The following is a 16459-nucleotide window of genomic DNA, read 5'->3' on the forward strand; positions in this document are numbered from 1 at the left end:
CATGACTCGAAGCAAGTCATTGACTCGAGATTCAGACGGCCAAGATCGACATTTCATTGTAATTTCGAAGCCAACACACTATTGGGTTTTCGTTTGTTGATACTAGTGCTTGAAAATGTGACCAGAAACTGTAAAAAGTGAGGAAAATTGATATATTATAAATACGAACCATTCAATATCACCAAACGGAGTTAAAAAAGTGGGTTTAGGAAGACTTTAACTGGAAACTGAGCAGTCAACACAATGACTTGGACTCGGACTCGAGTCATAATACCATGACTCGGACTCGATCCTCTGTTCGCTGACTTGGACTCGGACTTGACTCGGTGGGAATTGAAAATGACTCGACTTGACTCGAGTCAAAAATATAAAAGTGAGATTGACTTGTGACTCGGAGCCTTGTGACTTGGTTACAACCCTGCTTTTTCCACTGGCTATGACTACCTATGGCTAACAGGAACTGAAATAATTTTGCGTATATAATACCTGCTGCAAGGTAATGCTGAAGTAACCAAGTATTCCGGCAGGGTCATAATGTCGTATGTCATTGAAAGGGGTGTGCAATAAACTTGGAATGAAGTGTAATTGGTGTAGGTAGATTTACTGTACTTCGGCAGGTCGTATTATTGTAAGTTAAAAATGGCCATAATTACAAAGTATTCGCAACTTCTGGTGGAGGTATACTGCACCACCGCAACGAATAGTAGTGGATTGACGATTCAGCAGAGCGCATTAATATTTGGCGAGTCTGTTTAAAATATCATGCCTGTAAATCAATGTACATAATATAAGAGTCACATGAATTGGTAGTGTCACTGGATTGAATAATCCGACATGGCAACTTTAGTTGGTTCAGTACGTGACATACAATGTAGTACATTGTACAGTATGCATAATAAGAAAACCTTCCTCCACTCCTCTGTAGTACCCCATTCACCAATGAATTGTGATGATTATACTATTCCCCTCAATAGGGGATCTAAAATCTTAATCACACAGTGTATGCGGGAATTCGATCATTGTGTTTTGCGAAGCGAATGGGCCAGCGGACGATCATAGATACTCAGAAGTTTTAGCATATGATTCACCAGAGCCGTAACTGCCGCACCCAAACCCCCAATAGGGGGGCTAGAAGATTATTTCGTTGGTCGTTTGTTGGAAGTTATTCATTCAACTTGAAAATGTTTCACGGACTTCATGGCCCGGCGTGTTTATACTTTGATTTCATCCATAAATTCGGAGAAAATACGACTTTAAGATTAGAGGTGGGCCACAGCACATTTTCAAACCGGAAAATGGGCCACGGCCAAGAAAGGGCTGAGAACCCCTGGCCTAGGCGAAGTAAATAAGAGGCATTCACAGTGCACAGTGCACACTGAATGAAAAGTAATGCAGAGAATATAATACACTTAAGCGACAAAATGAGGTGGCATGTGGCGGAGGACGAGGTCGATGTTAGGTCGTGGTCCGGTAATCCTGAAGACTGGCTAGTATTCATTTAAAAGAAATTGCCTCTATTTCGACTTGAATGCGGACATGCTTGACGACTGTCGGATAGCCGGCGAGATGCTGTTCCACAATTGGGGTCCGGCATACTTGATAGAGCAATGCGTTTTCTTGTATTCCGTCCTGATCATATGATAGTTGTTCTTCGTTGACGCGCGTGTGCTGTAGCCTACTTGTCTACTGTCTCCGAGGTGAACTAGTCATTGAAATTTGAGGGACATTAACCGCAATGGAACTGATACATAAACTTGGCAATTTCTAGCTTCCTCATATCTTCTAAGTTTAGAACACCAAATTTTTTGAGAGGCGATTTATCAGTTGCACATCCAGACCCCCGTGGGGCTTTGGCAATGATACGGATGATCCGATGTTGAAATTTTTGCAGTGGGTCAATTGTATTATTGCAGGCAGCACCCCAACAAAGAATTCCGTATTGTAACTTTGATAGGAATAGAGTGTTCAAGAGTATCAACAGCACGCTGACTGGCAGAGTGTAATCAAGGCGGCGAAATAAACAACAAACCTTCGATAGTTGTGGTTTGAGTGATTGTATGTCTCTTCCAGGACATGTCGGAATCCAGTAAAACACCTAGGTATTTATAAATTGGTTGGCCAGCGATGTCAACGGTAGGTTATCGCAGGAGTTCACGACCAATAATTGGGATTTCGCAGAGTTAACCCGAAGGCTATTATGGAACGTTCACTCATGCACTTTGGGCATTTGATCACGGGTGACGGCATTCAAGCTTGCGGTAGTAGGTGCGTGAGAGAGGAGGTGAGTATGGTCAGCGAAGAGTGTGGTATTCAATGATGAGGTTTCAAAGATATCATTGACATATAAAGTAAAAAGGACCGGTCCAAGAACAGAGCCTTGCGGAACACCACAGGTACCAAGGCGGGGGAGGACAAAGTGTTGGATATCGACACCATTTGATATCTCCAAGTCAGGTAGCTTTTCATATGAGTGCTAGCTGCGGACCCCGAAACCCGTAGCGCGCCAATTTCGAGAGAAGAATACTGCGATAGACGCAGTCAAACGCTTTTTTTAGATCAAGAAAAATGCTACACCCCACACTTCGTTTCTCCAAGATGTCATAGTGCTGTTCAGCCACTGTTAGCAGGGCATGCGAGGATTGATGCTTTTTGCGGAAGCCGAATTGTTGAGGAGATATGATAGACATCTTGGCGAGGAACGAAGATAGGCGGGAGAGGAGCAATTTCAGGAACACAATTCCAATACACGATAGGACAGATATAGGTCGGTAGTTGGTGACATTAGTTCTATCTCCGGCTTTGTAAACCTGGACAACTCTGACAGTTTTCAGATAATTTGGGTAGACACCAGTTTCTACCATGAAATTTAATATATGGGCAATGATATGGCCGATGTGTAGGCTGGAATTAAATCATATCCAACTGCCTTTTTAGATTTAAGTTCATGAATGGTAAGTACCACTTCAGTGGAAGTTGCAGGCTCGAGCATGATGGATTGGGATACTGATTTTACCTCAGGCCTGGCCGACGCCGGTTTAGAAATAGATGAGGCGATATCAGGCCCTACATTGCAAAAATATTCATTGAACTAATTTGAGATGGCCGCAGGGATCAAATTATGATGCGAACCCAGCAGAAGGCCTATTACCTCGCCGTTTCCAATGAATGGAATATTGAGTCGAAATTACAATTTTATGAGAAGGGGAGACCGGGGACAAATGTAACTAGGGGCAAATGTAACAATCGACCTCACCGCTAGTAGGGTGGATAAATCGCCTTGATATTTTGCGCGCGCAATGCGCATGTGGTAGTTATCTCTCCTAACATATTAGAAGTTACGTTGAGATGCGACGCGACACTCCGAAATAATTTGAAAAAAAACGAAATTTTGGACACCTGAGTAAATATTTTCTGATCTGGAATAATTTGTTCAGACGAATAATACCTCAAGTATGTAGCTGGAACAATGTTACCACAGTCTACCTTGATGATAGAAAAACTAGGACTTGCATCGCCGGAAAGGTACCATACTGAGACATTAATCATGGTCAAGCGTGTCAGGGGCAAACGTAACACTCTGTTACTTTTGCCCCGTTCCACCATCTTGTCAATGCTGAATATATTTGTTCATATGTTGGTATAACCATTTATCTACTGCAGATGAATCTTGAAACAGCCAGAAGTTCAATACCAAAACAGATAACACCTTGCCATACCAATTCTAACATGATCATCTGTCGGAATGGCCATACAGCAGTGGTGATGTGAATCTTACGGTTCGGTTATTTCCGTGATTCTACCACCCTTTCTCATGTTGATCGACTTTTGGTGTGTCGACCTTCAATGGTCACTTGAACTTGCCCATGACTGAATCCTCATCCTCTGCCTTTGAGCATGGCCCAATTACATTTTGTCATTTGTTGTGAACAATTACTATCAATTTCGTACAGAACAGGAGAATGCCATTAGCTTTGACTCCACAAAATGTCGTGTCCTCGTTTTGCTACACTATCATCGGCGCATTCAACCAAAATATTTTAGCCAGGTCAGTTTCGCACCTTCGCAGGTGACCCAATGCCCAACCCATTGTGCACGCTGAGAAACAGCACCTTGGTAGAAGATGCCTAATATGTGTAGGGAGATGATGGAATGAATGTGGTTCTTGTACACTTTGAGCGCATGAAGAAGGCACGAAGGTTGATATTGTATTTAAATACCAAAATGCTATGGGGCGTAGCCTGGAAGCGTTCAAACTTCTATTTCTTTAGTTTGATGCAATAATACAAGTTGTGGTCCCGTTTTCGTTGTTCATTTTGTTTGTTTTCACTTATAAATAACACTATTATAATTGCCCCGCATGGGTGGTACAATTGCCCCTGTGTACGGGGCGATTGCAACATTTGAGCGGCGATTTTCGCGACCCAAAATTTCCATGATTGAGTGTTGATTGAGTTCCATTTTAGTTTCTATATAAACTATCGAGTTGTAGGCTTCCTTATATAAAACTTTGGAACTGAAATTTCCATGAAAACAATACGTAATGTTGGAAAATCCAAAAAGTGTTACTATTGTCCCCGGTCTCCCCTAGACAGTAGACGCGGTCAACTAACGAAAGAGCCTGCTTCTATTTTTTTCAAGTATAGCCTACTTATGATTTTGAGTAAAAGCCTGCTTCCACTTTTACTTGAACAAATCTAGGCGAAACTGTTTACTTTTTGCACTTTGGATCGTAGTCTAAGAGCGTTGCCCTGTATTAAAAAGTAGAATGTAGTTTCGAGGTAAGCTTGCACAAGGTATGGAGTCGTCATGAAGAAACACGTAAAATAGTAATCACGGTAACTGCTGAATATATTTTCGTAGATTTCTGGCCTATAGCCTATACCTATGCGTAGTGAGTGATATTAGTTATTTTACGTGAATCGCGTAGGGGAGACCGGGGACAATTGTAACACTTTTTGTATTTTCTAACATTACGTGTTTTTCTCATGGAAATTTCATTTCCAAAGTTTTATTTAAAGAAGTCAACAACTTGATAGTTGACATAAAAACTAAAATGGAACTCAATCAACACTCAATCATGGGAATTTTGTGTCGCGAAAATCGCCTGTTACAATCGCCCCTTACCCAGGGACAATTGTACCGCCCATGCGGGGCAATTATAACAGTGTTATTTCTTATTAAAAACAACCGAAATAAACAACGAAAACGGGAGGAAAAGTGTATTATTGCATTAAACAAAAGAAAGAGAAGTTTGAACGCTTCCAGGCTACGCCACATCTCATTTTTGGCATCTGAATACAGTATCACCATTCCTGCCTTCTTCATGAGGTCAAAGTGAACAAGAAACACATTCATTCCATCATTTCACTACATATATTCGACCTCTTCTACCAAGGTGCAGTTGTTTAGCGTGCAGAGTGGGTTGGGCATTCGGTCACCCGCGAAGGTGCGAAACCGACCTGGCTAAAATATCTTGGTTGAATGGGCCGCTGATAGTGTACCAAAACGACGACACAACATTGTGTGGCATCAAATCTAATGGTATTCTTCTGTAGAAAATAAAATTAATTGTTCACACCAAATGACAGAATGCAAGTGGGCCATGCTCAAAGTCTGAGGATGAGGATTCAGTCATGCGCAAATTCTTAAGTGACCATCGAAGGTCGATACACCAAAAGTCGATCAACATGAGGAAGGTTGGTATAGAATCACGGAAATAACCGAACCCTAAGATTCACATCATCATTTCTGTATGGCCGATCTGATAAATGATAATGTATGGCAAAGTAGTATCTGTTCTGGCATCGAGGTTCTATACCAATACCGAGAAAACCATCACCGAGTACGGCCATTACCGAGAACGCTATTACCGAGAATGGACATTACCGAGAATGGACACCACAGAGAATGGACATTACCGATATAATACACATTGCACAATGCACATACATGCACAAATCGTATGTGTATCACTCATGTGTCCTCTAATTTTTCACGAGGCTGCGCGTACACATCAACTCACTGCGCGGTCCCTTGGACAACAGTGCGTAACAACTAAAAAATAAGGTCATCACTACGGCTTTTTGTGAGCGGTACCGATTTTGCTGTGCGCGACGGGTAATATACATTATCGGTAATGTTCGTTCCCTGTAACGCAGGGGTTCTCAACCTGGGGAGCGCGCCCCCCGTGGGGAGCGCGCCCCCCGTGGGGAGCGCGGGAGGCTCTCAGGTGGGGCGCGAGAAATTGCCGAAGTCAGTATAGGGGGGGGGGGGCGCGAGAAATTGACAAAGTCAGTATAAATTGTATGTGTCTGAACATGTGTTTCACGTCCATTATGAGAAGACGTTTAATGAAGATGAAATTTATTCCATATTCAAGAAAGCTTGCAAAACACAAATTCTAGCAACCGCGGTCAGCGGAGTATAGTCTGATTTCAACTTTATTTGAGCAAATTTTTGAAATTCTTTGGAGATATAGAGAGCAATTACCACGTGTAAGTCATTCATTGCGTCATAGCTTTGACAGTAGCCTGAAGCGTGTCGCGCTGGGCAGCTCTTGTTAGTAGCTTGCGAACTGCACTGCCTAAGACAGACTTAGATGCAACATAGGTTGCTCGGTTTCACCATCAATTAGGCTATAAATTAACACAATTAATTCATTTCCAAAACTGATCAAATTTAGCCTGGCAGGACAGAACGGCGCCTTGCTCTCTGTACTCACTGCCAGCATCAGGATTAGTCTCAGGGCGACCTACATTGAAATTAATTAATGGATGTCTTGTTCAATGTTTTTTTGTTATTTTCAATCAAGTTTGAAGAAATTTGTCAGCAATGTAAAAGACTTAACAACTGGAATGCAGATTCAAAATTGGCGCAAGATATACCTTATGTATACTATTAGATCAGGAGTGGGCAGCCTGCGGCCGTAGAAGGGAATTTGAGCGGCCGTCGACGCCTAATTCAATTAGTATGTGTTGGCGGTCGTAGACATGCAAATTGCAATTACGAATTCACTCCCGCATTTTCGAGAGATTTAATTAATCTTGAAATTTTCTTCGCCCTCCGCGCAATTCAACAAGACTTCATTTTTCGATTTTAATGCAGTAGCGCCCTTCTTAATCTGAGCCGGAGTGGGAATTGGCAAGAAATAACAATTCGTTCGCGGCCCTGAAAAATTTTCGCGCTCCGCGCGACAATATGCACCTCCCGGCAACTATTCATTACATTGCCACTCGCGATTTCGGTGCGTACAATAGGCCATTGTGAAAAGTAGAATAGTCCGGAGTTCACCGGGAATGGATATGGACAGTTGAGCATAGGAATTTTGCGTCCAGATCGTTCATTGCGGCTATGCCCTGGAATGAGGCCTTACGCTACATAAGCAATCGAAATGCGGTCATGATTATCAAAAACGTTGCCCACCTCTGTATTAGATGATGTGCTCTTTTTGACATGACGATAAATGCAAGGGGGGTCAGGGAGGGGCGCGATTTTTTTGACCATCTCCAAGGGGGGCGCGTGTCAAAAAAAGGTTGAGAACCACTGCTGTAACGTCCATTCCCTGTAATGTCCATTGTCGGTAATGTCCTTTCTCGGTGGCGTCCATATTCTCGGTAATGTCCATATTCTCGGAGGTGTCTATATTCTCGGTAATGTCAATTCTCGGTAATGTCCACGTTCTCGGTAATGTCCATTCTCTGTAATGTCCCTATTCTCGGTGGTGTCCATATTCTCGGTGGTGTCCATTCTCGGTAATGTCCATTTTCTGTGGTGTCCATTCTCGGTAATGTCCATTCTCTGTGGTGTCCATTCTCGGTAGTGTCCATTCTCTGTGGTGTCAATTCTCGGTAATGTCCATTCTCTGTGGTGTCAATTCTCGGTAATGCCCATTCTCTGTGGTGTCAATTCTCGGTAGTGTCCATTCTCTGTGGTGTCAATTCTCGGTAGTGTCCATTCTCTGTAGTGTCCATTCACGGTAATGGCAATTCTCGGTGGTGTCCATTCTCGGTAATATTCATTCTCTGTGGTGTCCATTCTCGGTAATGTCAATTCTCTGTGGTGTCCATTCTCGGTAATGTCCGTTCTCGGTGGTGTCCATTCTAGGTCATGGCATTCTCGGTAATGGTTTTCTCGGTATTGACCGGACACCCGAAATTCTCTAGTCGCTGCTGATTCATTTGCAGTAGATAACTATGGTTATACCAACAAATAAACAAATATATTCAGCATTGAAAAGATATTGTAACGGAGTGTTACAATTGCCCCTGACACTCTCGGCCATGATTAGTGTCTCAGTATACCATGGTATCTTCCCGGCGATGCAAGTCCTAGTTTTCCTATCATCACGGTAGACTATATTGGTAATATTGTTCAAGCTACATTTATTAAGTTGTAACCACTTGAGGTATTATTCTTCTGAACAAATTATTCCAGACCAGAAAATATTTACTCGGGTGTCCAAAATATCTTTTTTTTCAAATTATTCTGGTGTTTCGCGTCGTTGCTCAACGTAACTTCAGGTATATTAGGAGCACTCAAAATATCAAGGCGATTTCTCCGCCCTATTAGCGGTGAGGTCGATTGTTACATTTGCCTCTGGTTACATTTGTCCCCCGTCTCCCCTATAGATAAATCTTGCAATTTCCAAAATAGGCGAACCTTCGACTAAACCTAATTGTTGAAAGTACATATATATTCTACTTGAGTATTTACAGACAGTCCATTCGTTCTTACACTTGAAATAGTTTTGACACGTCTTGGAAATTGCTACTTGGACTTGTAATTGAGAAGAAATTTGCGGCCTTATAGTTCGGCTTCTTCTTGCGTACCAACGCTGACTATTTCGAAAACCGTTGGCTGAAAGCTCCAAAGCTCTGCATGCATATAATATTATTATCATTATCCGGCTCATTAGAAAATAGGTTGCTCAATGCTCATCATACTACTGTAACCTGTCATTGAACGTGTTCTCGTAACCGTATAATCCAATTTATAATTACAATCACCAATCAGAGATCAACGACACTTGTAATTATTACTGTCGTTGATCTCTGATTAATGATTTTAATTAAGCTTAATGTAGCGGTCGATGCAACGACTTGTTGCAAGACACGCTGGTATAGTGCTTGATTGGAGTCGACGCTACAGCTATTGTTTCTGTTGTACGCACCAGTCGACTTACTAATGACCGCTCTGAGTTCTCTTGCAATCCTGATCACACACGCAGATCCAAGGACCTTTCTTTAATAGCACAGAACAGCCAAATAGTAGTACTTAGTGGTCAGAAACTTGTAGATTTACCAGGTTCAAATGTTACTGCGGGACAATAACAAATAGAAAGCATAAATGAAGCGAAATGAAGCCAATTGCCTATCCTACGACTGAAGCGCAAGCGCGCCGACCTGAATGCGCGGCCTATTTATGCTTTCGCGCACGACGGAATTGGGACAGTTGTTGCACTTGAGCTATTGAATATAACCAGGACCGAAACAGCACTTCGTTATACCCCCCAAAAATAACGTTGGTATTGGGCCCGTCATAGGGCCATAAAGCAAACATCTGTGGGGCTTCTCCCCAGACCCTCGTCACGCTATTCGTTTTCGCCGCAACTAACCAGGGAGATTTTGTTTACTGTTTACGTAATTAGCTAGTCAGCTCAAGTCGTCTAACCGCGCGAAGCGCGATAAATATTTATAATTATTGATGAAATCGGTCAATATCAATATGATCGGGAATTGCATATATATTGCTATAATTTTTTTTATCCTCTCTCTGCCCACGTAATCAGATTTAACAGTAGAACTGAGTGAGGTGTCTTTGAAATTGTAGGGCCTATAAAGAATAATAATTAAACATATTCAGGAGGACCCGTTGGTATAATGACTTCTTTACATATGATGTTATATCGTGACCTCCTGTCTGCTACGTCAAAAGATATTGAATTCGCCTAAACGTAGTAATTAAACGACGCACACACGCACACTCTGCGCGGGAAGGCATTTGTCTTGTGGGATTCGGATTGACAGGACAGGAGCATTCGGCGTCAGCCATCTAGGCGCCTATATTGAAGTTTTCGGCTGTCAGCATAAGGGCAGTTGTTTCGGTCAAGGTTTTCTCGCAGCCGATCGTCTGGTACACTTCTCGGAGTCGCATGTTACATGAGCTAAAATTTCATATGTCCTGGCGCGGTAATTGCCGACGTCGAAATGCCCATTTCTATAAATCATGCGTTTTTCTTCTTGGGGAATGATACCCAATAATCAAGATACTTGGCATCATTAAATCAATTTTTGAAAAAGGTGCATGAATTTTCAAATTTATGTAAATTCACGAATGATTTGGGGTCCCCGTCGAGCTCCGTCCCTCAATTGAGGGTTTGAGGGTGCGGCAGTTAGGACGGTCCTGCACATAACGTAGGAACATTAGAAGAGAGAGATCCCAACTTGAACGCTGAAATAGTGCGAGTGCATTGAGAAATACAAGGTTGAAAGGTTAAACGACATAATAAAGCCAAACCGTGCAGGCATGATGTAATATGGTGTGGGAAATCTTATATTCTACCCAGGACATATTGTTAATATTTGTGAAGCATCGCTAACAATTTGAGAGTATGAATAGAGTAGCAGTAGAGTTTGGGGGGTCACCAAATGGAACAGTTTAGTACCGTTGAATGGCGTCCCGCTTGCGGATCATGGTTGAGGAAACAGATTCCTTTAGGAGTTGCTGTTGCTGTATTAAATTAAACAAAAATAGGTGCTTTTATCACCTGATGAAATTTTGCACCACGGTTAAAGGTTGCGTAAAAAGAAATGGACAACGGTCAATAAGGGGCACACAAAATAGAGATCCACGAAATAAGATTCCATGACGATAAGAAAATCCAATCAAGACTTAAAAATCATAAATAGCGATTAGCTTACAAGATAACACGAATTCAGTGGTGTCAGATTCGCAAATATTTAAAATCTAAACGGCGATTCTCTTATCCAGTTGGCGACTTGTTTCTTATCACACTGTTTCACTGGTAGGCTATACTCGTCACACGTAGGCTACGGAGGAAGTTACTATGTGTCTGTGTCAACCAGAGCGGCGCATGGATCGAAGCCGGATGGGATATCAGGCCGGATTTTCTCATTTTTGACCGGAGGCGGTTCGGACCGGATCAGCAATTTTTCTGATGCGGCCGGAGCTGGATCAGAGTCAGATCTGTATTTTTTATATTGCGGTCAAAATTGGTATTGATTAGCATGACTGTTGTAACTAGTAACAACCAACCACACCTGTGTAGTGTGTTAGTTTTAATATTCAATACAAACCTGTGAGTTTTAATGTCATGTTTCTTTTGTTGCAATATAGGTGAGTTTTAATGTTATGTTTCTTTTGTTGCAATATCCCGTACCGTGTGATCTAGTGTTTCTGTACTTCGCTAGATAGAGATTATCGTAGATGATTATCATCGGAGTTTTTAGGGACGGATCACCGTCATTTCAAGAATCCAGCCGAGAAGTTGGATCGGAGTCGGACCAGGAAATTGAAAAACAGGATCGGAGTCAGACCAGAGAATTTGTCGATCCACTCCACTGTCTACTGTTGGAGGTAGGCTAATAGCCCAAAAACAGCTACATCAGTAAGAGAAGACTTGTGCTCTGCACTACACAGATCTTGGCCGCCGTAACTGCGAAATTATTACCCCACCGTCGGTAAGCAAACTCCGACCAGCTCCGACTCCACACATTTTCAATATACCGACTCTGACTCCGACTCCGATTCCTGAGTCTTTAAACGTACCGACTCCGACTCCGACTCCCACTGTATTACTAATTTACTTCGAAAATTATATGCCACAGTGACGTTTAAATGACCATCATATAACCATGGAACATCTGCAAACATATGATTAACAATGGCATGAAAAATTGTTTCATTGTGGCACAGCTCGAATTATTCACTATGCAATTAACATGAAAGAATGCCTTTCTAAAGAGCCTTCCATTTTTTCATATTTTATAAGTTTTTATAACATATGGCGACTCTCTAATATCCTATTATGTATGAATCATTCAAACCAGACACATATCCAACCCTGTATAATTAAAATGTAGATAAGACAGTCGAAATGTAGCTCTGGTGTTTTAGTCAGTAACTAATACAGAGATGTAACTTACTAATTTTCTCATTACAAACTATATTGATTACAAGCGCACACACTCTCACACTACTAATAAACATGTTCAGAAATGAAATTTAGGAAGTAGTGAAATAGCATGTCTAGTCCACACGCACTTACTCAAGTATTCAAGGACTATGACATGCATTCGTTCTTAATCATTTGTTCGACCCAAGCAGCTGAGCTACACTTCAAATATTTTAATTTTTGTCAAGTGGGAAGCAGCATTTGGTTATGTTTACATCAATATTACTATTTTACAAAACCAGACGATGTATATACTCATCACAGTATCATGGTATAATTCCAAAAATTACATCAATTTGTGACTGGATCGCGAAGATGCATATCGTGATTTTCTTCCTCTATGCAACGGAATTGTAATTTGCAAATAATGTCCAATTTTAGCTATATCAAGGGTGGCCATCTTTTTTGGTCCTCGATCAATGTATATCCTATCAAGCTTCTGCGTGAGGTACTACTGCAGGTGGTTGATGAGCTTTCGGTGGATGTTGACAGAAAAATGACATCTGTATTGTGCATGGTGAACAATTCACTAAATACAGCGTTGAAATTCCCGCCAGCTCAGGTAAGACCTACGTGACTACCATCTTCCTGAAGTGAGCGCTTTCCTCGGTAAGCTTAACCATACGTTAGTTCGTGACAACCTCCAACATTTTACAATGCCGCGTTGTCATCAATTCAGGAAGTAGCCGTATGTCAAATCTTTACATCAATCACTTTGGTGTTCAGGTCCGCGCAGGCATCAGTGTATTCAGTAGCATAATCATTAGTACAGAGTATGAGCTAGCCGTTTAGACTGGAGAAGGAGAGGCAACTTAAATAAAATGAAGTGACTTTGACGATGTTATTATTACATGATATACCTATAATATATAGAATCACACTCCGTCATGTTGCGCGACGCGTCGATGACTATTGTCCAGCTGCACAGTCAGGTTTGTTAAGAGTCCATATACCACGGTATTTGCACTATATTTATTTTGACGCGAATAATCTTGAATTCTAGATATCAATCACTGAATCCCTTCATGTCACGAGTTTTCTTCTCGGGAACATGTATGTTTTCCAATTATCTGAGAGGCTACTTCTTATACAAATCAATGATACTCTGCTTATCACCTTAGGCTACTTATCAGGGGAAAATGGCATATTGGACAGAGCATACAGGATATATGCGTATATAGTAGTTGGAAATAATAAAGGGCAGATGCTATCGTACCACATGTATGCAAATACTCGTTCTTACTATTAAACAGTATAATGTCAAGCTCCTACATTGTGATTGCACTCCAAATCAACAGCGTGCGCATTATTCTCCATGTTGCTGTCAGGGTTGTGACTTTTAACTGAGCATGACACGTAGAGACGCTGCACAGGCGGGTACTCGTAACAAATCAGAATTTCATGATGAACTATACATGGACATTGAATCAAGCTCCGTTAATATAAAAGCATAAGAGAATAGCAAAGCATAAGTCTGTACAGCAAGCTTGGCTCATTTCGCACTATATAGTTCTCCTGTAGCCATTTACAGGAAATCCAGAAATCAGATTAGGTTAAAATTAGAGCGTATAAAGATTTCACAAATTAGATTAGAATTAGAATTAGAGCAAAGAAAGATTTTACTAATTAGATCATAATTAGATTACCGGTATTTCGCTAAAATTAGTCAAATTACACAATTGGAATTATCTAATTGTTCAAGTCTGGTCCAAGTGTTTGGGCCATCCCACATTTAATGTATCATATAGTCTAGAAATAATTCAGTATAAACACTAAACAGTCTCGTATTTTGGTCCGCCCCACCCTGAATAGTTTTTTGCATATTTTGAATGTTTATTGTGTGTGTGCTACTCACGCGACCTGTAGAAGAATCGACTATTAGTGAACGTTACTGTTCACAAATCGCAGTATGATCGATTGATCGTTTTCCTTTTGGCAGATTCGTTTACTGAGCCATGTTGATAGTGCTCTCCATTGTTGCTTATATGACCATGAATTCAAGAGGGCAAGCGTTTGACGGTTATAGTGATGATGATCTTTGGATTTCTCGAACGAGATACTGGGCATATTGGGGCCCACTGATAGTAATCGGTGTAGTCCTCGGTATGATTGTGAGTTGCGTCGGAGTACAGACGTTATGCAATCGATATGGCAGTTCTGACATGTACGACAGATATCCTCCAGCTATCGTCATCAGCGCAAGCCAGAAAGCTTCAACATATGGAACCAATGGGGTGGTACGGAGTACAAAGTGACTGAAATCGATCGGCAGAAACCACTGATTCCGTCATACACTGACCGAATCGAGCACGTTGAAAATTCACAGACTGATCCCAAAGTCCTGATTGATATGCTCTCCTGTTGTCAGAAGTGACCAGCAATGATTAGACCGGACGCCCAAGAATTGGATCACTGATATTTTAACGCTCGAAGCCTGAAAAAAACATTGCATCACACGAAAGACTCGGGAAACGTAGTGTGTCATTTCGAAATGGCACACAGATAATGCATCAGCGATCGCCGGACATCATGATACTTTCAGATGTAACCCATCGATATTAATAACAATTCTCATTATGCAAAGAGTTCGTGGGTTCGCCACTCAACAGATGCAAAAATCGCAAAATCGGTGTAATGGATAATAATAAAACTGAAGTAGAGAAGTACGCCCCTCTCTGATTACGATGATGTGCTTGTTCTCAGTGAGCTATATACTGTACCTCAGCGGTGTCAAACTCAACTTGCGTCGCGGACCGGATTCAAACTAGAGGTCGACCGATTATCGACATGACCGATTATCGAGGCCGATATTTAGAGCTTTCCCGATTATCGATATCGGCTTATGAAGGCCGATATCGCGGCCGATATTTTATATTTAAAAAACATTCAAAAATCTCGGAAATTCAATGCTCCGTGTTTTCAATCTCAAGAAATCGACAACGCAAAGGGCAATATATGACAGATTTATCCTTGCAGGACGAGTTTAGCTGGGTGAGCATGCAGAGAAACTATGCTTGCTGCATTAGAATCTATCTTTTCTGAACTGATCTGCAATTCTGTATCATATTTTGCTTTTTTGGTTATCCCGAATTTCATCGAATGTGTACAATTAAGGAATAATTCTTTTCAATTTCAGTTTTCTCGTTTGTTGTTCAGCTTTCTGAACAAGCGCCATCTTGCCTGATATATAATATTTTTGGTGAAATTGTTCTCTGCTTAGTCCATATTAATATCGGCCTATGATATCGGTATCGGCCTTGTGAGTGGCCGATATATCGGTATCGGTATCGGCCTGTAAAAATCAATATCGGTCGACCTCTAATTCAAACCTTCAGATTGCTCGCGGGCCGCATCAATCTGGTGATTCCTAAATTACACCTCAAAATCCATGCCCTTGTTTTTCATTTGAATATCTTTTTATTACCATACAATACTAAGTTACGCTTTATTACGGATAAGCGTTCTATTCTTGCTACATCTCTATTCGCAAACAATGGAATCCGCAGTAATAAGTTGGTTGGCTGATTACCCGCTAACCAGTGGCTGTAACGATGATATAAGTTGGCATATTTATATACTCCCTTTGTTTTAGTCGTATACTGGCGTCAACACTGCGTATGCGTTTTGTGGAATACGACAAATTTTGCTGTAAACACGGATGTTGGAAGTTACTTCATTATAATTAAATCGCGATACGGGTTTCACTCGAGGCCGTGGATCTTTTGAGTTGGAAGGGATGTAGCAGAGCGACCACAGATATTTGAATAATATTTCCGTGTATCTATTATATTCTCCTGTAACCTGTGTATAACGGTCTCGCATGAGCAATTTCACTTCTGTGGATAACTAGTTTCTGATCAAATTTTTCCATAAAACACTGAAATCTGTATGCACTTTTTGCCTTCTCGGAATTATGTGTAAATGTTAGCTACTAGTTCGTAATAGTAACTAGAGTGAAACCACAACACCGCTGTCGGCTAGTTATGGAGTGGTATATTGAGGGATTATTTAATGGAAGTAGTTCTTGCTAAAAATACCAACATTTGTTAAAAATGTAATGGATAATACACACGTTTTTCGATTTACTCAGAATTGCTTCGCGGGCCGGATGAAATCGTCCCTGCTTTACATGGCTCAGCAACAGTCTATCATTTGTAACAATTTGTTTTAAAGCAAAAATACCATCACAGTGAAAACATACAGCGTCAGTTCAATTGGTTTGAAATGCTTTCATAGCTGAGGGTAAGACGTTGTGACGCGTGCAGC

General features: G+C 41.3%; 1 long non-coding RNA gene across 1 annotated transcript; it reads left to right on the forward strand.

The window, feature by feature from the left end:
* The first annotated feature begins 13323 nt into the window (after positions 1–13323).
* Positions 13324–15846, forward strand: LOC145440324 (uncharacterized). Its single transcript, XR_013915518.1, has 2 exons — positions 13324–14304; positions 14367–15846. It is a non-coding gene; the product is annotated as an uncharacterized LOC145440324 (long non-coding RNA).
* Positions 15847–16459: the final 613 nt, after the last annotated feature.

The sequence above is a fragment of the Botryllus schlosseri genome, chromosome 6, assembly GCF_051294905.1.
Source record: "Botryllus schlosseri isolate E-star chromosome 6, Bs_hap1, whole genome shotgun sequence".
NCBI classification, from domain to species: Eukaryota; Metazoa; Chordata; class Ascidiacea; order Stolidobranchia; family Styelidae; genus Botryllus; species Botryllus schlosseri.